This window comes from Triticum urartu, chromosome 7A, assembly GCF_056163025.1.
Source record: "Triticum urartu cultivar PI428250 chromosome 7A, HENAU_Tu73, whole genome shotgun sequence".
NCBI classification, from domain to species: Eukaryota; Viridiplantae; Streptophyta; class Magnoliopsida; order Poales; family Poaceae; genus Triticum; species Triticum urartu.
The window spans coordinates 96,180,625-96,202,000 of NC_141879.1; the positions used below are offsets into that span (position 1 = coordinate 96,180,625).

At 47.2% G+C, this 21,376-nt stretch overlaps 2 pseudogenes; one reads left to right on the plus strand and one right to left on the minus strand.

The window, feature by feature from the left end:
* The window catches only part of LOC125518360 (ABC transporter C family member 10-like), a 41,810-nt pseudogene extending 25,054 nt beyond the window's left edge, over nt 1-16,756 (minus strand).
* Nucleotides 16,757-18,053: 1,297 nt separating this feature from the next.
* On the plus strand, nt 18,054-21,001 carry LOC147958186 (uncharacterized; annotated as a pseudogene).
* The last annotated feature ends 375 nt before the right edge of the window (nt 21,002-21,376 follow it).

A 21,376-nucleotide genomic window follows, 5' to 3' on the forward strand; every position in this document is an offset into this window, starting at 1 on the left:
CTGAAAAGCTCGAACCCAAGTCGGAAGAATACATCTTCATAGGATACCCTAAAGAAACTATTGGGTATACCTTCTACCTCAGATCCGAAGGCAAGATCTTTGTTGCCAAGAATGGATCCTTTCTAGAGAAAGAGTTTCTCTCGAAAGAAGTAAGTGGGAGGAAAGTAGAACTTGATGAAGTATTACCTCTTGAACCGGAAAATGGCGCAGCTCAAGAAAATGTTCCTGAGGTGCCTGCACCAATTAGAGAGGAAGTTAATGATGATAATCAAGATACTTCTGATCAAGCTCCTACTGAAATTCGAAGGTCCACAAGGACACGTTCCGCACCAGAATGGTACGGCAACCCTGTCTTGGAAATCATGTTGTTAGACAACGGTGAACCTTCGAACTATGAAGAAGCGATGGCGGGCCCAGATTTCGACAAATGGCTGGAAGCCATGAAATCCAAGATAGGATCCATGTATGAAAACAAAGTATGGACTTTGACTGACTTGCCCGTTGAGCGGTGAGCCATAGAAAATAAATGGATCTTTAAGAAGAAGACAGACGCGGATGGTAATGTGACCATCTACAAAGCTCGGCTTGTCGCTAAGGGTTATCGACAAGTTCAAGGGGTTGACTATGATGAGACTTTCTCACCGGTAGCGAAGCTGAAGTCCGTTCGAATCATGTTAGCAATTACCGCATTCTATGATTATGAGATATGGCAAATGGACGTCAAAACGGCATTCCTTAATGGTTTCCTTAAGGAAGAATTGTATATGATGCAGCCGGAAGGTTTTGTCGATCCTAAAAATGCTGACAAGGTGTGCAAGCTCCAACGCTCGATTTATGGGCTGGTGCAAGCATCTCGGAGTTGGAATATTCGCTTTGATGAGATGATCAAAGCGTTTGGGTTTATGCAGACTTATGGAGAAGCCTGCGTTTACAAGAAAGTGAGTGGGAGCTCTGTAGCATTTCTCATATTGTATGTAGATGACATACTTTTGATGGGAAATGATATAGAGCTTTTGGACAGCATTAAGGCCTACTTGAATAAGAGTTTTTCAATGAAGGACCTTGGAGAAGCTGCTTATATATTAGGCATAAAGATCTATAGAGATAGATCAAGACGCCTCATAGGTCTTTCACAAAGCACATACCTTGATAAGATATTGAAGAAGTTCAATATGGATCAGTCTAAGAAGGGGTTCTTGCCTGTGTTGCAAGGTGTGAAATTGAGCTCAGCTCAATGTCCGACCACGGCAGAAGATATAGAAGAGATGAGTGTCATCCCCTATGCCTCAGCCATAGGTTCTATTATGTATGCCATGTTGTGTACCAGACCTGATGTAAACCTTGCCGTAAGTTTGGTAGGTAGGTACCAAAGTAATCCCGGCAAGGAACACTGGACAGCAGTCAAGAACATCCTGAAGTACCTGAAAAGGACTAAGGAAATGTTTCTCGTTTATGGAGGTGATGAAGAGCTCGTCATAAAGGGTTACGTCGACGCTAGCTTCGACACAGATCTGGATGACTCTAAGTCACAAACCGGATACGTGTATATTTTGAATGGTGGGGCAGTAAGCTGGTGCAGTTGCAAGCGGAGCGTCGTGGCGGGATCTACATGTGAAGCGGAGTACGTGGAAGCCTCGGAGGCAGCGCATGAAGCAATTTGGGTGAAGGAGTTCATCACCGACCTAGGAGTCATACCCAATGCGTCGGGGCCGATCAAACTCTTCTGTGACAACACTGGAGCTATTGCACTTGCCAAGGAGCCCAGGTTTCACAAGAAGACCAGGCACATCAAGCGTCGCTTCAACTTCATTCGTGAAAATGTTCAAGATGGAGACATAGATATTTGTAAAGTACATACGGACCTGAATGTAGCAGATCCGTTGACTAAACCTCTCCCTAGAGCAAAACATGATCAACACCAGAATTCCATGGGTGTTCGATTCATCACAATGTAACTAGATTATTGACTCTAGTGCAAGTGGGAGACTGTTGGAAATATGCCCTAGAGGCAATAATAAAAGGATTATTATTATATTTCCTTGTTCATGATAATTGTCTTTTATTCATGCTATAATTGTGTTATCTGGAAATCGTAATACATGTGTGAATACATAGACACCAACATGTCCCTAGTAAGCCTCTAGTTGACTAGCTCGTTGATCAACAGATAGTCATGGTTTCCTGACTATGGACATTGGATGTCATTGATAACGAGATCACATCATTAGGAGAATGATGTGATGGACAAGACCCAATCCTAAACATAGCACAAGATCATATAGTTCGTTTGCTAGAGTTTTTCCAATGTCAAGTATCTTTTCCTTAGACCATGAGACCATGTAACTCCCGGATACTGTAGGAGTGCTTTGGGTGTACCAAATGTCACAACGTAACTGGGTGACTATAAAGGTATACTACGGGTATCTCCTAAAGTGTCTGTTGGGTTGACACGGATCAAGACTGGGATTTGTCACTCCGTATGACGGAGAGGTATCTCTGGGCCCACTCGGTAATGCATCATCATAATGAGCTCAAAGTGACCAAGTGTCTGGTCACGGGATCATGCATTATGGTACGAGTAAAGTGACTTGCCGGTAATGAGATTGAACGAGGTATTGGGATACCGACGATCGAATCTCGGGCAAGTAACGTACCGATTGACAAAGGGAATTGTATACGGGGTTGCTTGAATCCTCGACATCGTGGTTCATCCGATGAGATCATCGAGGAGCATGTGGGAGCCAACATGGGTATCCAGATCCCGTTGTTGGTTATTGACCGAAGAGCTGTCTCGGTCATGTCTACATGTCTCCCGAACCCGTAGGGTCTACACACTTAAGGTTCGGTGACGCTAGGGTTGTATGGATATGAGTATGCAGTAACCCGAAAGTTGTTCGGAGTCCCGGATGAGATCCCGGACGTCACGAGGAGTCCCAAAATGGTCTGGAGGTGAAGAATTATATATAGGAAGTGCAGTTTCGGCCATCAGAAGAGTTTCGGGGGTCACCGGTATTGTACCAGGACCAGCGGAAGGGTCCCGGGGGTCCACCGGGTGGGGCCACCCATCCCGGAGGGCCCCATGGGCTAAAGTGGGGAGGGGAACCAGCCCATAGTGGGCTGGTGCACCCCCCTTGGCCCACCCCATGCGCCTAGGGTTGGGAACCCTAGGGTGGGGGGGTGCCCCACCTGGCTTGGGGGGCACTCCACCCCTTGGCCGTCGCCCCCCCTAGGAGATCCCATCTCCTAGGGCCGGCGCACCCCCTAGGGGGCCTATATAAAGGGGGGAGGGAGGGGCAGCCGCACCCTTGAGTCTTGGCGCCTCCCTCTCCCCTGCTACACCTCTCCCTCTCGCAGAAGAACGGCGAAGCCCTGCTGCGGTGACTGCTGCATCCACCACCACGCCGTCGTGCTGCTGGATCTTCATCAACCTCTCCTTCCCCCTTGCTGGATCAAGAAGGAGGAGACGTCACGCTGACCATACGTGTGTTGAACACGGAGGTGCCGTCCGTTCGGCGCTAGGATCTCCGGTGATTTGGATCACGTCGAGTACGACTTCCTCATCCCCGTTCTTTGAACGCTTCCGCGCTTGATCTACAAAGGTATGTAGATGCAATCCGATCACTCGTTGCTAGATGAACTCATAGATGGATCTTGGTGAAACCGTAGGAAAATTTTGGTTTTCTGCAACGTTCCCCAACAATTACTTACTTGGGCAGCGGTGCGGTTGCTACTCAGGCCCACGTCCTCGGTAGTGTCCGGACACTCTATTTGGGGTCGGAAGAACGATTTGTACATCTCCTTGTGCGTCATGCCGAGGAAATTCTGAATAGTGTGCGGTCCTTCCGGGTTGAATTCCCACATGCGGAGGGGCCGGCGTTTGCAAGGCTGGACCCGATGAACCAACATAACTTGCATTACCATAACCAGACTGAAATCTCCCTCGAAGAGATCTCAGATACGGCTCTGCAGTATTGGCACGTCGTTGGCTGGACCCCAGCTCAGCCACCTGCTGATCCATGACATCAGTTCTGGTGGAGGGCCCTGGCGAAAGGTGGGGGCAGCTACCCACTTGGCACTTCGGGGAGCTGTAACGTAAAACCACTCCTGTTGCCACAATCCGGACACCTCTGGAAAGGAACCCTTTGGCCATGGAGCGTCAGCAATTTTGCTTATTAGAGCACCTCCGCATGCTGCATACTGCCCCTCGACCATCTTCAGCTTCACATCGAAGGTCTTGAGCCACAGGCCGAAGTGAGGGGTAATGCAGAGGAAGGCCTCACAAACGACAATAAATGACGAGATGTGAAGAAGGGAATCCAGGGCCAGATCGTGAAAATCCAGCCCGTAATAGAACATAAGACCCCTAACAAAGGGATCCAGATCGAGGCCTAGTCCTCGAAGGAAGTGGGAGACGAACACGACGCTCTCGTTAGGTTCGGGAGTAGGGACGACCTGCCCTCGGGCGGGCAGCCTATGCGAAATTTCAGCGGTCAGATATCTGGCCTCCCTCAACTTCTTGATATCCTCCTCCATGACGGAGGAAGGCATCCACTGGCCTTGAAGGCTGGATCCAGACATGATTGAAGGTCCGAAGCACCTGACCTGGGCTTTGGGTGTTAGAACTCGAGGCGGGGGAAGGATTCGATTGAGCACGGGAGGGAAAAAGGTAAAAGCCTTGTCCCTTTATAAAGAGGGTGAATATCAAGCATCCTCCTCATGGCCGTTTGGGACTTGCCTAAGATCTAGGAGTCCTAGGCATGGTTGGGTTACCCACGTCCGTATTAATGAGAATCCCGTGATAAAGGGAACACGATCTCTGCTTTGACAAGACGTGTCAAGAAACCATCTCGCGTTATGTGCGGGGCTGGTTAAAGAAAAACTGTTCGAATAATTACCGGGCCATGGCATGATGTCATGCTACCAAAATGTGTCAGCAGATTAGATTTGTGGAAATATTATTCTCTCTACGGTGGTATGTGGAACTTATTTTGCAGGGTCGGATACTATCCTTGTATTCAAAATCTTCTGTGGTGTATTCGGAGGAGGAACCCGCCTTGCAATGCCGAAGACAACACTGCGCGCCGGACTCATCGGCATTGAAGCCTGGTTCAGGGGCTACTAAGGGAGTCCTGGATTAGGGGGTCTCCGGACAGCCGGACTGTTGGACTATGAAGATACAAGATTGAAGACTTTGTCCCGTGTCCGGATGGGACTCTACTTGGCGTGGAAGGCAAGCTAGGCAATACGGATATGTATATCTCCTCCTTTGTAACCGACCTTGTGTAACCCTAACCTCCTCCGGTGTCTATATAAACCGGAGGGTTTTAGTCCGTAGGACAACATACAATCATACCATAGGCTAGATTCTAGGGTTTAGCCTCTCTGATCTCGTGGTAGATCAACTCTTGTACTACTCATATTATCAAGAATAATCAAGCAGGACGTAGGGTTTTACCTCCATCAAGAGGGCCCGAACCTGGTTAAAACATCGTGTCCCCTGCCTTCTGTTACCATCCACCTTAGACGCACAGTTTGGGACCCCCTACCCGAGATCCGCCGGTTTTGACACCAACAGGGACCCTAGCCACCGCTCCCCCATCCCCCTGCTCCCCTCCCTCTCCCGCCGTCGTCGGCAGGCGTCGACGGGCAAAGCCCGATCGGCGCGGTGGCAGCAGGGCCTTTCCTTCCTCCTCTGCCTTCGGGGTCCGTCGCGGGGCAAAGCTTGCGGGTGGCGGCGCTGGGCTTCCGCAGGGCCCAACGGCACGGTGGCGGCGGTGCGGCCGTCTGGTGGCGGCGCGGCGACGGCCTATGCCCCGGTGGTGGTGCGGCGGCTACTGGGTGGTCCGGCTCGGGTGGCGGCGCCCTGGTGGGCGTCTGGCCAGATCCGCCTGGATCTGGCGCCTGGGGTCCGGCTGGCGACGCAGGGGGGTGGAGGGATCTCGCCTGAGCTCCCGTGTGCTGCTGGTCGGCGGCGTCTCGTGCGGGGCAGCAGGAGGTTGTGGCGGCCGGCAGCGCGTGATGGTGGATGCGTGTCTAGCCGGGGGATCTTGATCTCCTTATTGGATGGCGCGGGCTGCGCTGGTCTTGGACTGCGGCCGGCTGCCTCCTCCATCTCCGGGGAGGCAGCGGCGTGGTGGTGGTGGTGCCCTGGGAGGAGTGTGGCCGGCGACTCCGACGCGTGGAGCTCGCCGGGCGGCGCGGGTTGGGCAATGGCAGTGGTGGTCGCTGCTCCGGCCGTGGATGGCTCCATAGTGGCTTGGCAAGTCGGCTTTGGTGACGGTTGGCACGTCCCGGCGTCGGTTCGTCCTTAGGCGGCTTGTATCGACCTTTGACCCCTCCTCCTCCTCGTCCGATCGCTATGATCAGCGAAGGTCTGGCCTTCTCCTAGCTGCGGTCCATTGCTCGTTTCGCGCCCGGTGCGCAGGTCCGATTTCATCTCGCGCATAGTGTCGCAGGACTAAGCTCGTCTTGCACACGGTGCTGCAGGACTGACCTCGTCTCGCGCACGGTGTTGCGGGACCGAGCTCGCCTCGTGCCCGGTGCTGCAGGATGGGTAGATGGAGGCCAGGTGGCCAGCCTATTGGGTCTCGGCACTGGGGGTCGCCCAGAGGTGCTAAAGGTGGGACCTTTCTGCTCGTCCCTTTAGTTGGGATAGCGGCAGGTCTGGGGTGAGGTGGTGTCAAGGTATTGGATGCCAGGGTGCTGGCCCTGGTGGTGGTTGCGCGGTGCTCTCGGGCGGAGGCCGTGGCTTGGTGCTGCTCGGTGGCCATGGCCTTGTGGGCGGCATGGTCACCGGGGTGTGGCGTTCGATGGCTGTGAGTTTTTGGCCGGGGTGAAAACATGTTCTATATTCGGAAGGACCGATGGCGGTGAAGCTCGTTCCCTTCTTGAAGGCGTCGTCGTGGCTCTCATTGCTCATCATGCAGCTTCGGGGGAAACTCTGATCCTTGGATTGGGAGGTGGCGATGCTCCAGTGTCGTATCCTTCCTGAAGGCGCCGCCTTGGAGCCCACGGTTCTTCATATGCGGCTTCATCTCTTCGCGGTGGTAGTGCTAGGGGTGGTGTTGCCGTGCTCAGCACCTATGTATCATGCCTTGGGTGTGTGCGTGTGTTGTGGTGGCGTGCGTTGTACTGGGGTGTGAGGATCGTGCTTTATATATAAAGCGGGCGAAAGCCTTTTTCGGCAAAGCCATCAACAAGCAGAGAACAAGACATAGATAACTATGCTAGAACCGTTACAAGATATGAAGAGTACATGCCTAAGATTAAGTCGACTTCTTCTGCAACAATGCCTTCAAGAAAGGATAACACCCTCGCGCCACCATCGTCGTATCCGACTGGAGACAACCAAGACAAGGAGTTTCATCTTGAATGCCAAGACCGGCCAATCAAGGTTAGAACATGACATGGAGACAACGCCTTCAACAAGGTAACAATGCAAGTTCAGCCGCTGCTGAGTCTAACAAATGAAGGCCAAAACAATAGTTTTGACCACAGATATGACGCGATGTTCTAAGCATGATCTTGCAATAGATCTTTCGAAAGCTGCACAATCAGTGCTACACACAAAACCACCATGGTGTCCATCGGATAGGTCGCACCCCTCTCACAACACTGCTCAGAAGTATGCACCAAAGAAGCACATGCCCCACAAAGCCACCTAGCCGACCACCTCATGAGGAGGAGTGTTCCCGCCATTGCCATCAGTGAAAAGAGGTTGTATTGGCGCTAGTAGATGGGTGAGACATCTTCCCACATATCACCGCCAAGACCATTGAGGAGCCGCCAAACTCGTGCCACGAATCTGGCCGCTGCAACCGAAGCTCGAGCCATCCATGTCCGGGCCATCAATCTGCCTATGCGTTGAACCATGTCAGGCACACAACATGCCATATCCAAAGCACAACCACTGAGCACCCAATCTAGCGCAAGCCCCCTTGACAAGCCGAATCCAACTGCAGGGCAGCGCCCGCTGCCACCACAACCATCTGCAACCAGTGTCTTCGCCCCAGCCATGGGAGTACTTTAGCAGCTAGATTTAGGCGAGTATGCCTAAATCTGCCACCATCAACACTACTAGGAAAAGGCCTACTAGTGGCGCATCAGTTTTGCCTACTAATGGCGCACTACTGGTGCGCCACTAGTACCACGCCATTAGTATTTTTTACTAATGGCGCACCACTGGTGCGCCATTAGTATCTGGTATACTAATGGCGCACCACGCCGTGCGCCATTAGTATAGGCCACCACGCGCCATTAGTATCTGGCATACTAATGGCGCACTGTGGGGTGATGCACCATTAGTATGAATATTAGTTATTTTTTACTTTTCTGAATTTTGCACAGGTTACAAAATATATTATTGGACAGAATATAGACAGCACCCCACAGCAAGAGCAGATTCATCGAATATAATAGAAGATTAGTCTCCGAATACAATTCATCATATTAGTCTCCGAATTCAAAGACCGAACAAAGATAGAACATTACAAGTCTCGAGACCGCGAGTAGCGAGTTTGTTGGAAGTAATACTAAGATAGAACATTACAAGTCTTGAACCAACCCTACTTAATTGTTCTTAGCACATGATCATTAGTATTAGACAGGACCTAAATACCCTATTTAAGGTAAAATAGCATAAAACAATATAGACCCTGACTCTCCATTATGGAGAATGGAGATCATCCTGTCTCCAATTCTTGCGCTTCACTTCCTTTTACTTCCAAGAACCTCCTTACGACTGTCCATACATTTTTTTCCATCCTTTGATTTTCATGTCTCCACTTCTTTTAGAAATCTCGTATGGACAGTTGAGATTGTAGGATGACCTGGCTGTATGTTCAAAACATTAAGACTACCTTTCTTATACATCAAATGAGGCACACAATTCTCTGGGATTATCTGATGAAAAACATAGTAATAACTTCATCAAATGAGGCACCCTAAAACCTATGGTTTAATGCAGCAAGAATAAAGGGGCAGTTGATCCTACTTAATTAAGTACTAAGATACCCCGGCCCATGCATTAGTCGCAAGTACCCCATATGTCCTATTTTTAGCAAAGTCATGCTAAAATTTACGGAAAATTTCAGCATGACCTTTGCTGAAAATAGGACATATGGAGTACCGAATTTGCCGGAACGGAAGTTAATCGACATTCCAGCAAACTCAAGGGCCTCTCGGGGTACCTGCAAAATCATTATCCCCGCGTAATGAAGTTGCCAATGGGTCATTTCAGAAGATCACAAGTAGCATCATCACAAGTACAAGATCATCACAAGTAGCATCATCAGAAGATCACAAGTAACACACTTTGGTCTTCTAGTTACAAAACAAAACTGACATAATTCTAGATGTCATAATCAGATCAAAATTTCAAACCACACACTTACTTTCAACTATAAACAAAACTGACTTCCTGTTAATGAACAGTGGCTAAAGATATATAAAACTCCATTGCAAATGTGCCATGTCAATAAAACAACTCATGGAAGTAACTACTAGCAGCATGTCATTATCATGGCACTCCACTATATATTTTTATGACAAAATACATCATTATCAGGGCACATTATGGCCATTTTCTTACATGATGCTAACTGTACCTAACTGAATTTTTTGACAGTAGGGCACATTATGGCCATTAGAAGGTTATCCACCTTTGTGAAATTCTGAAGATGCCAAACTACAGTCACCTCAAATCTGTCCTTTGTAAGGTTGACAAGGCAGAATGGCATTACCTCAAACATCATTCGGGAAGCTTGAGGAGGGGTGGTAGTGGAGAGGAGGAACTAATCTGGGACGGCAGTGGAGAGGGCGGCGAGGAGGAGGGGTGGTGACCTTCACGGAGGATCTCTCAACCTCTTTGGAGGAGGGGACCTGCTTCCAAAAGCAAGAAAAACACAATTAATGTGGTTGGCGATCTTACTGCCCAAAATCCACACATGGAGGCTGCTGAATTGAAGATAAAATACAGTTAATGGGAGGCAAACAAGGAGGAGGACTTACCCTTATCGTTGCCGATGAGCGGCGCCTCCAGGTCACGCCGCCGTCGGGGCGGGGGGCGCAGGGCGCGGGGACGTGAGCGGCGGAGGGGGGAAGGTCCGTAGCCCAGCGTCAGCGGCGCTGCCGCCACCGTCGTTCACCAAGACGGAGGGGGTAGCAGGGTAGGACCTGACTGAGACGCCGACGAGGGAGTCGGAGGGGGAGGAGAGCAGGTCGGAGCGCAGCGTCGGCGGCCAAAAGGGGGAGGGCAGGCGGCGTCGGCGGCCAAAACCCTAACGTCGGTGGCGAAATGGAGGAGGGCGGCGGCGGGTGGGGCACGAGGCCGAAGGCGATGGGCGGACGGAGGAGGAGGGGGGCTTACGGGTGGAGGAGATCGGGCGGCGGCGAGGCCCGAGACGGCGAGGCGGGGCGTGGGGGTCGTCGGAGCGGCCGGGTGTGGAGCGAGGGGGAAGTGGAGGGAGGGACGAAGGGATCGGGCGAATTAGGGGAAAGATTACTAATGGCGCACCCACTGGCGGTGCGCCATTAGCTAGAGGGAAATAAACTTAGTAATGACGCACCTAACTAGTAATGGCGCACTGTCTACATGATGCGCCATTAGTATGTTTGGGAAAATGAAAAAAATTGTTACTAATGACGCACCATGTATCTGATGCTCCATTAGTGTCTTCCACAGTAATGGCGCACCTGCACATGGTGCGCCACTGCTATATTATAGTGACGCACCACATGTCAGATGCGCCATTAGTGTTAATTCCATCTATAACCCTTTTCCTAGTAGTGGAACCACCATAGGTGAGCACCGCTTTATCCTTGCAGCCATGACGACGCGTTGTATGCGCTTGGGTGCCAGCCAGGGGATCCCCTCTGAGTGAAGAGATGAGCCCACCGCCAGATGGGCTTTGACCGATGGACTCATCCGGCGGTGATAGAAAGAGAAGAGGGAGGAGACGGGGGTGACGGTGGCTAGTGTTTCGCTTGAGCCATCCCTGAAGCGACACGGATGTCTATTTAGAAGTGATGAGTAATAGTCAAGTAAGTTTTTTGGAGACCCGTGTCAGGTCTAAAAGACCATCTACTCCCTCCGTCCTCAAGTAAGTGGATGTTTAGCATTCGAAATTTGTCCAAAAAAGAGTGTACTTCTATCTTCCCAATGCACCTTGAAGTACAAAAAAATGCTACCCTCCCATCACACAGGAATCAAACCTAATAACATTTAACACATGGTCTCCTCATTTTCTACATGCGCTTAGCTCATTGGAGGTGGGGGAATTAAAGAGGAGAGAGATAGTGGTCGGCACCTTTCCAATGCATTTTCTACTCCACTCCATAATCTGTCTTAAAATTTCTATGTGTCGACTTAATTGAGGACGGAGGGAGCATCTACTAGTGGAGGGATTATCAAGAAAATTTTCTTATAACAAAAGCTTATTAGAACTCACTCAAAAGGCAATGGAAAGGTAGCAACATTTATATGGCATGAGTCTAACATTTTTCGCAAATTAGTTGCACATTGATGGCCAATAAAACAAGCTAGTTATCAAAAATTTCCAATATTTGAAGCATGGTGGTATGCATATAATTACTTACCAGGGCGAAAAGTTCCTCGTGGAAGGAGGGCCATGACAAAAGCAGAAAAAGAAAGAACTGCAATACTCATTATCTCTAGACATAGAATCAACCATTCAGTTGCTGCAAAATTATAGAAATATGGACTTGCATTCTTGTCAACAAGATCCAAATTGTTAGCGAAGAATCGATCTTCTTCCTCAAAGGCCCTTATTTTTATAGCCCCTGAAATTGATTCACCTAAGTGATTTGCTAGGGCAGATTTGCTAGTACCATTGATCCGCATCAATTCCTTGGCCGAGGCTAGATAGTACCCCTACATGACCAAATATAACAGGTTTCAGAAAATGAGAACTTTGAATGCAAAACTGCATGCTCATTCACTCTCGGTCAAAACATCACTTGGTGAATGAATTCAAATAATTATATATATGAGGCTTACAATAAAGAAACATAGTTTAGCCACAGAGAAATAACTTCATACCAATTACCTGCAACCTAATTGCTAAAACTATCATTGGAATGGATACAAACAGAACTTGCCATGTAACAACAGCCAATACCACTAGATTGCTATATGCATTTAAGCTGGCACTGAGGCTAAACATGAAGGCAAATGGAACATCGAGGTCAACGATACTCAAATCAGAAGAGACCTGCATTAGAAGAAAAAGGGAACGAGTTAATCTATCCTGAGAAGAATCTTTTGGTGTAAAACAGAACAAAAAAATAGTTGTATTTGCCATTGGTTTAAGAATTTTTACCCGGCTAAGAACCCGTCCTAGAGGAGTAGAATCAAAAAAGGACATTGATGCACGGAACAACGAATTGAGTAACTCAAAAAATAAGGATCTTGATGTCTGAATCCCAAGAACAACACCTGATAAAGATCTTGATAGAAGAAAAATATCGAGCTAACTCTGATAATGATGTACACAGAAATTAACTTCAGTGTAGTAACATGAGGATTTTGGACATTGGCAGCCATCCATGAATTTTGTGATATTTGTCTAGCAATGAAAATCATGTGAGAAATGATGCAAAAGGATAAATACAGGAATCCTTTGTTCTGGCGCAAGTAAAGCATATAAGGCTTAACACCTGCATCCCCTGTTCCCCTTTCCTCTTTCTTTATCAGTTGATCCGCCAACGATGGCTTCACAGACTCTGTATGAATGCCATCTGTCTCCTTTATTGATACTTCCTTAGGTCTTTGAGGGGATATATTGCTATTAAGATCTGAAACACCAATAGTATTTTTATGGGCATTTAGAAGGCCTTTAAATTCTTCACAATCAGCCAATAGATCATGATAAGGTGCAGACTAAATGACCTCTCCGTCTAACATTAACTGACAAAAACATCATTGTGTTAGATGACATCAACAAATAAATCAAGCTAATTACAGATAATATAAATCACAGGGGCACAAATATCATCAGATGGTGACATCAAGTGGACAGAGGTACCAAAATGGAGTCAAATACAGGTAGAAAATCCACTTGGTGTGTCACCAAAAGAACAGTCTTGTCTGATAGAGAACTCACGACATATTCCTGTTACAAAGAGATGTGTAAAACAGTTCACACTCTAATAGTAATACAGTCTGCATACACTGTTTCATCAACAGCGCTGAAAGGATCATCAAGAAGATAGATGTCTGCATTTTGGTATAGTGCATGAGCAAGCTGAATGCGCTGCTTCTGACCACCACTAAGATTTACTCCTCTCTCCCCAATTTGTGTGCAATCTCCATATGGCAACATTTCAAGGTCCTTGACCAATGAGCACCTCGCGACTGTGTTGTGGTATCTTTCCCGGTCCATCGGCGATCCAAAGAGGATATTGTCTTGCACAGTTCCTGTTTGGATCCATGCATTCTGAGAAATACATGCTATTTTCGCACATATTTGGATCTGGAATGTTTATCCAAAGTTCAAGAGTTTGAAATGAAGTTCTTATGAAAAAAAGAACTTTAATTCATATATGCAACATTATCGAGCATAATTTTCAACAACTTTGCAAACTGAACATGATGCTATTTGTCAACTGGCTATGTTTCTTCATGTCTAAATGTCTCAATTCTGAATATGACAGATATTTCACTAGACAATGAACTTCTAATAAAACATACCGTGCCTTCAGTTCTGGGGACCTCTCCGAGTACAGTAGCCAAAAGCATTGACTTACCTGAACCTACCTCTCCACATATTGCTATTTTTTCTCCAGCTTTGGCTACCAGATTTATAATCTTTAGAGTTGGTTTTGATGTATTCTCTTCCCAAGAGAAGCTACAGGAATTCATCGCTATAGGATAATCAATGCCACTATTGTATTTCTTCCTAACTTGTCCATTTAGCTCAGGTGCATCAAGGAACTTTGATATCCGAGTGAAAGCAACCTTAGCTTGTATCACAACAGCAATAACATTCGGCATCAATATAACAGGGTCTTGCACAAGACGTAGAGTTGCCACAAAGGTGAAGACATTGCTAGCATCAAGAGGTATTTCCAAAAGATAGCATGTTACAAAGGTCGCCGCTGAAACCAAAATAGGAGATGACCAGAACAGGAAACCTTTGTAGGTCCTCCTAAGCTAGAATGCAGACAACCACTTGTACTCAACCTCCCTCAATCCCTCGATGACCTTCCTGAAGTGAGCTTCCCATGCATAAAGTTTCAAGATCTTCATATGAACTAATGACTCAGACATGGCCTTCAATCTCACATCTTGTCCTTCCATAAGTTTACTCTGAAATTTGTCTTGCGGTCGGGCCAATGGAACGCTGCACAGTATAGTGATAATAATGACAACTAAAGATGAAATCATTGCATCACCAATCGCATTGTATAGAATTTCCAGAGCAATGCAAAGCTGAACACTTGTTGTCCATGTTTGATGGAACCAGTATGGGAATTCCCCAATCCGATACGCATCGACGGTCACATAGTTCATAATTTCTCCAGAAGAGTGCTTCATTTTTGCTGCGTTCGATAGCTTCTGTTGTTTCTTATAAATAGCTGCTGACAGGAGTGACCTCACCTGCAGTCCTAATCTCTGAGTGCGGAAATACCATTGTCTCTGTGACATTATTCACAACACTTGCAGACGAACATTAACGTAGCAAGCACATAGCCTTCGTGTTTATAGGTCCATTTCCCAAGTGAGACACTGATGAATGCTTTGAGAATTATCGGGCCTGTAGACAAGGTGGGAACCTTGAGCAAAGAAAAGAAAGTTGAGACCAAGATGGCATGCTTGTGAGAAGAAACAATGGTCCAGAAGAATGATGGTGTGTCATGTGACTTCTTGCCATCAGCTTCTCCATGAACATCATGTAATGGTTGCGTGCTCGATCTGTGGCGCCTATAAGTGGTATGTCTTTGTCCTCAAGGGGTTTCTTGTAGCCCATCTTCAATAGAGGATTCAACCACCAAAATGAGGTCTTGCTGAAAACCCAACTTTAGCGAAGGGAGTCGCCTGACTTGCAGAATCAGCTGCCACACCATCTGAAAAAACAGCTTTAGCATAAGTAGCGGATGTGGTGTACTCCCTACATTCCAAATTATTGAAAGTTCTAGGTTTGTCATAAGTCAAACTTGTTTAAGTTTGACCGAGTTTATAGAAAAATATACCAACATCTACAATACCAAATTAGTTTTGTAAAATTCATCATAAACTATATTTTCATACTATATGTACTTGATGTTGGAGATATTAGCAAATTGTTCGATAAACTTGGTAAAACATAAATAAGTTTGACTTAAGACAAACAACTTCAAGTAATTTTAAACGAAGGTAGTAGCAAGCTATGTAACATGAGGAAGTTGAGGAGAGGATTTACTTGTGAAGGAACCCATATGGGCATGCAATCTCTATTGCTGAATTGCACTTCGAGGTGGATAAGCTCCTGTTGCAGCCCTACACCAATTATGAACAAGAAACTGTAGTTAGGACAATGAACAGATGCCCTTGTTCATGAAGGAGCAGACAAACAAAAGATACAAAAAATACCGGTACTGGAGCAAACATCAGGAAGTCTGAATGCTATGAAATTATCTAGAGCGACATACAGAAATTTGAACGCTTGCTCGGAACACAAAGATCACAATGCCTCATTAAAATCAAGGAAACCCAAAGCTGAAGGAGAAACTGTACTCGCCAGTGATCATCAACTGTACCTTGTTGAGCCAGAGGAGAAGAAACTAGAAGAACTGCTTTGTTTGGCTATAAAAGGCCGCACCCATATTCAAGAATTTCCTCAAAGAAAAGAAAGGCCAGATATCCAAAAATAAGTTCCCCAAAACGGCACCCGTTTTCCCTCTTAAGTGATGATGGCAGTGTTGAGTGTTGACCTCTCTAGGCTGCTGCTAGCTGGTGAATAGTAGCACCAAGCTAACAACGTGCCAAATGTTTGGTGTGTACAAGTTTTGTAATCTTCTGTGCGAAAATATTTTGTGATATGTTGAGAATCAAAATTTCTGTAACCAACTCCGGTGACAGCCGGCCATATTAATATACACCGAGTGGCCACCAGATCAATATACTATGCAAAAGAAATCACCTAATGTCACATTTTGTAGATCTGAAGGCCTTTCGCCCTGCTCGCTTTCATAGAAACGAAACAACATCCAAGCCCACTCTTACATCCATCAAAATAAAACCAGCTGAAGCAAGATCCACCACCATCAGCTTAACAGGACATAGGCAGAAATAAATCTGAGCATAACAGCGCCGCGTCTTGCCATAGTGGTCATCGGCCCCAGCAAAAGTGTGGTCCTTCGTTTCTTCGTTGGCAACTAAGCTGGGGAGCTTCCACCATATTTGCTTCCATAAGGGAGCAGGAACTTTTTGCAGGATCTGCAAGTTCAGTTAGGGACACAACGGTCTCCTGCGTTTGAGTAACCCCGATGGTCACCGACACATCACCTGTAAACCATACCACAGTAATCAAGCAAAAAACAAGTCATTACATAATTTCCAGGTAGTCGACAACATACTGGCAGTAATCTTATTCAAAGCAGCATTATTGGTATTGTTGAGCCATAGATTCAAAATTAACAAATTCAGAGCATTGAAGCACATTGACAGTTTCTTTCCACACCACTTGTACCACGTGACAACAAAAGAATAGAGGTTGGAAGGTCTCTTTCTCACAACACAACAAACAAGATTCCTCATGCAGGTATATATCACGGGTAAGGAGCTTATTATGGGATAAAAGGCAGACAAAAAACATGTGACCGCCGGGACAAAAAAGCAATGTTTTGAATAGCGGGCTATGACATTTAGCGGCCGCTTCTCCAGGAGCTATGAGAAGCTATAGTGGGCTAAGCCACATTTAGCGGTTTTGCATAAATCATGAAAAAACAAAAAATACTCATACAATTAGCCATCATGTATATTTATAAGAAGTCACAATCTTCTAGTAGTCACTACTTTTGAACCATATAACGCAATTCCAGTTTGTAAATTACTGCTAAGCATTGTGAAATCTGGACAACATGCACATGAACATGATTGCTTGATCAATCTAGTCAGATGGAGTCGAACTTAATTACTAGATCTACCATGTTTGCGTCTGCCATCTAGCCGGGCCACGGAAACTGGTCTGCTGCAACACCAATCCAACTCTGAATACAACACGTAGGTACTAGTTCAGTTTACAGATTTAGAAAAAGAACAGAAATGAACCAAGGAAATAACACAGGGATCGATTCAGATTTTACTGCACATCTGAATCAGTCAGATGGGGTTATTTTCATATGCATCATGTATTCGTGTATTCATCAGTCATCAACCAATCACTTATCCATACCAGTCCATACATTGCTTGTTGTATCAAGAATAGAGGACAAGACAGAGGATAGATGAGCTTGCCTGGCGATGTAGTTTAGCTCACGGTCGGCCGAGCTCGCGAGCAGCGGGAGAAGCTGCGAGGAGAGGTGGCCGAGCGAGCCACCGCCCGCCAAGATGCATCGCCGGAAGCTGCGGGAGGAGAGGCGACTGTCACGACCTCGTGTCTGCCAGAAGCCATCAAGATTCAGAAGAGAACAGATGAAAGGCAGCGACAACGTGAGGCCCAAGTGGACTCCAAAGCCCAGCGACGCAACAAGGCCAAGCCCAGTCCAGAGCCAATGGACTAGAGTATTTAGTCAGGGTCCGCGAGTGGATGAGGCATCGCTGATGAAAAACATGAGACAGTGTCTCTTATCCTCCTTTTCCTTCCCCTCCAAGCTGCTGCGTCAGCCTCCTATTCCCCAATTCCAGCGAGACATCGCGAATCTTGTAACTGGAGTAGAGTAATTCAGGCTAGGGTCATGACATCTGGTATCAGAGCCACTTCGATCTGCTCGATTCTCTTGGATTACCGGGTAAGTCCCTAAGCAAGGCCGAGGCGGAGAGTTCTTTCTCTGCTTCATCAGTCTGAGCAAAGGGTCGGTAATTTTGGAGTGAGTGATCTCGGGTGTAGTGATCCATGGAGGCGTTGACAGCGGAACTGGCGCAGATGCGCAAGGAGAGTGAGGCCACGACGGCATCGATCCAATTGCTGCTGACCACAGCGAAGAACCTGGGCACCTGGATGCCGACTGTCGACTCGTCCATGGACGCGATGCGCAAGTCCTTGGAAGAGGTGACAGGGCGTGTGACGGCTTTGGAGTCCGAGGTGCTGATGAGCACACCAGATCCGGCGAGAGGAGCGGGAATCGGCGACCAATTGGGGGACGCCTCCCGGGCGGCCATGGCACCAGCACCGGGTCTGAACAAAAGTAAGAAGCAATTCCCTCAAACTCCTGTTCATTTCAAGATGGGAGATTACACAGGCATGGAGGACAATGAAGGATCAGGCAACAAGGGCCGATTCAGGTCATTGCGAATGCCAAAAACTGATTTCCCTCGATTTGATGGAGAGAATCCGAGATGGTGGAAGGGAGTTTGTGAGAAGTACTTTTCCATGTACCTGGTTCCCCGCAATTCTTGGGCGGCATTTTCTACCATGCATTTCACCGGGAACGCGGCATTGTGGTTACAAACCTATGAGGCAGACCATGAGGTGGAGAGCTGGGAAGAGCTGGTGGTGGCCATACACACCAAGTTTGGCAAAGATAAACACCTAAAATATCTGGAAGCATTGGAGAGATGCAAACAAATTGATACCATGGAAAACTACCATCACAAATTTGAGGAGCTCAGACACAAGGTTTTAGTGCATAACAGGCACTATGATGAGGCGTTCTTCGTCACCAAGTTCGTGGGAGGGCTGCACCTGAACATCCAGAAAGCCATCAGGTTGCACAACCCAAGAACTGTTAGACATTTTGATGCTACAGTCTAACTCCGACAATGAAAATGATCAGCAGGAGTCTAGCAGTGGAGGAGAGGAAGATGTAATGTTGATATCTCAATGTGCCACCGGTGGGGGTGTCGGTAAGAAAACAATCAGGCTACAAGGGTGGATGCATGGCAAGCAAGTGCTGATCCTAGTCGAATCTGGCAGCTCCGGGAGTTTCATTAGCGATAACACTGTAAAAGATCTAGGCCTGGAGAAAAAGGAGGTGAGCCCAATCACTGTAACTGTGGCAGATGGGGCAAAACAGTGTGCAGCGAAATGGTGGAAAATTCAGTATGGAAATGCCAAGGACAGGTGTTCCAAACACAATTAAGGGTGTTTGGGTTGTCTGGGTATGACATTATATTGGGAATGGACTGGCTCTCTGAATTCAGTCCAATGTGGATTGACTGGAAGAAAAAGGTCATAAGGTTCAGATATGGGACCAAGAGAATTACACTTAAGGGAGCCAAGGATAACACAACCAAATGTGCCCCAATTTCAGCAGTGGAACTGCAGAAGCAAATTCAGGAAAGAGCGGTGGTTCAAGTTGTGCAGTTGTGCTCATTAGAGGATGTTGGGAAAGAGGTGTTGCTGCCACCTGAAGTAGAACAAGTGTTGTCAGAGCATACCAAAGTGTTTCAGGAGCCACAAGGCTTACCTCCGCACAGGGCTTCCACCATAAGATTGTGCTTGTTCCGGGGGCACAACCCGTGAATGTGAAACCCTACAGGTACAGTCCCCAGCAGAAGGACGAGATTGAAAGGCAGATCACTGAGACGCTCAAACAAGGAATCATCAAGCCCAGCCATAGTCCATTTGCTTCTCCGGTGTTGCTGGTCAAGAAAAAGGACGGCAGTTGGAGACTATGTGTGGACTACATGCATCTGAATGCCATTACTGTCAAGGACCGATATCCCATGTCGGTGGTGGATGAGCTATTGGATGAACTGTCTGGGGCCAAGTACTTCACAAAACTAGACCTCCGAGCTGGGTATCACCAAATAAGAATGGCAGAAGAAGATGAGCCAAAAACTGCCTTCAGGACACACCATGGTCACTTCGAATTCAGGGTCATCCCTTTTGGACTCTCTTGTGCTCCAGCTAGATTCCAATTTGCAGTCAACACTATACTCAGCCCAGGAAACAGAAAATTCATTTTGGTATTTGTAGATGACATTTTGATTTTCAGTTGTTCACTGGAAGAGCATGTACAGCATCTCAAGTATGTCTTTCAGACTCTAGAGCAAAACAACTTGTATGTGAAGAGAAGCAATTGCTCCTTTGCCCAGCCGGCTCTTGAATACTTCGGACATATCATCAGTGCACAAGGTGTTTCCACGGATCCTGCCAAGGTGTCTGCAGTAGCCAAGTGGCCACAACCTACTTCTGTCAAGCAGCTAAGAGGATTTCTTGGTATGGCCGGATATTACAGGAAGTTCATAAGAAATTTCGGAGTCATTAGCAAACCGCTGACCAACTTGCTCAGAAAAAATGTGTTGTATATATGGACCTCCCTAGAAGAGCAAGCTTTTCAAACACTCAAGCATGCCCTAGTACAGGCGCTGGTGCCCGCACTGCCAGATTTTACGAAAGAGTTTGTGCTGGAAACAGATGCCTGCACAACAGGGGTGGGAGCAGTATTAATGCAACAAGGGCATCCCTTGGCATTCTTCAGTAAGGCACTGGGCCCTAGGAATCAGGCACTTTCCACGTATGATAAGGAGTGCCTAGCTATCATCCTGGCCATTGACAAATGGAAAGCCTATATGCAGCACAACCCCTTTGTCATTCACACGGATCAGAAAAGCTTGGTCCAATTGGGAGACCACAAATTCAACACCCACATCCAACAAAAAGCATTTTTCAAACTCATGGGGCTGCAGTACAAAATCTTCTACAAGCCTGGCATCACCAACAAAGCTGCAGATGCACTATCAAGAAGAGAGCATGACCAGGAGGTTCATGCCATATCTGCTGTCCAACCAAAATGGCTCGACACCGTGATAGAAGGCTATCAGCTAGACCCAAAAGCACAACAATTCCTTACAGAACTGAGTTTGAGCAACACAAATGATAAGGGGTTTCCCAGGTGAATGGCATCATCAAATACAAAAACAGGGTTTGGCTGGGTACTCACAAAGCAACTCATGCATCAGTGTTGTTGGCCCTGCACAGCAGTGCAATGGGAGGGCACTCTGGTTTTCTGGCAACATATCACAGAATCAGAAAACTCTTTGCTTGGACACACATGAAGGAGGACATCCAGAAATTTGTGCAAACCTGTGAGGTATGTCAGCAGGCCAAGACCGAGCACAACAAATCTCTGGGGCTGCTCCAACCCCACAACATTCCACCTGAAGCCTGGCACACTGTCAGCCTAGACTTCATCGAGGGACTACCAAAGTCGGGCAAGTTTGACGCCATCATGGTGGTGGTAGACAAGTTCTCGAAAGTGGGACACTTCATTC